Genomic DNA, 931 nt, shown 5'->3' on the forward strand with positions numbered 1-931 from the left:
CCCACCCATCCCATCCCTATCCCACCCCATCTCACCCCATTCCTATCCTACCCCAATCCACCTATCCCATCCCAATCCATCCCATCCATCCCAATCCATCCCATCCATCCCATTCCAACCTATCCCATCCCATCCCATCCCATCCCATCCCATCCCATCCCACCCCAGCCCCACTCACGTGGGGAATGCGTTACCGGCTCCTTGCTAGGGGACCGCGGCGGCTCTTTGGTGGGGGATTTCAGTGCTGCTGGAGACAACAGCAGAGGACAGGAGGGAGGAGGGCTGCAGGGGGCACAGCCACGCGTGGTCCCTTCCCCATTGCGGCCCCATGGCTGTGGGGTTACCTGGGCACAGGGCACTGCTGTTGTAGAGCACACATGTGTCCCGCGCGGCCGCCCCGCTGTGCATGCAGCTCCACGTCTCTGCAGGGAAATGGGGCAGGAGGTTCCCATGGGGGTCCCGGGGCTCGCTGCTCCCCCAGACCGAGCCAGGCCTGGAGCCCCACAACCCAGGCTGAAGGATGGATGGCATCTGGAGGGGGTGAGGAGTGCAGCACTCACCCGGTGCCCCACAGCCCCCCCAGAGGCAGCCGGTGCCGTTGGGTGCTGGAGGAGCAGCCGTGCACAGCTCACAGGACAGCAGCTCACTGCATTCTGCAAAGCAAAGGGAGAAGTGGGGTCAGGGCCGGGTTTGTTCCCCGCCTCCGAGTGGGAAGGACCGGTGGCCCCTCCTGGTGGGGAGCAGAGTCCCATAGGGAGGACATCCCTCACCCCAAACCGCCCCGTGGCACACAGGGTTCACCCCACCGCCCACAGCTGTAGGACGGGGATCTTTTTGGGGGCTGCTGTAGGGCCACCCCATCCTGTTGTCCCTCTACCCCTCGGCGTTCTTTTGCCCCCCAGTGCCCCTCTGCCCCCCGGAGCCCCACTGC

At 65.1% G+C, this 931-nt stretch overlaps 1 long non-coding RNA gene across 1 annotated transcript; it reads right to left on the bottom strand.

Moving 5' to 3' along the window:
• Positions 1-112: 112 nt before the first annotated feature.
• On the bottom strand, positions 113-836 carry LOC104915983. Its single transcript, XR_796505.3, has 3 exons — positions 561-836; positions 345-422; positions 113-247 (listed from the first exon to the last, which is right to left on the bottom strand). It is a non-coding gene; the product is annotated as an uncharacterized LOC104915983 (long non-coding RNA).
• Between the last annotated feature and the right edge of the window lie 95 nt (positions 837-931).

This window comes from Meleagris gallopavo, unplaced genomic scaffold, assembly GCF_000146605.3.
Source record: "Meleagris gallopavo isolate NT-WF06-2002-E0010 breed Aviagen turkey brand Nicholas breeding stock unplaced genomic scaffold, Turkey_5.1 ChrUn_random_7180001862993, whole genome shotgun sequence".
Classification (NCBI taxonomy): Eukaryota; Metazoa; Chordata; class Aves; order Galliformes; family Phasianidae; genus Meleagris; species Meleagris gallopavo.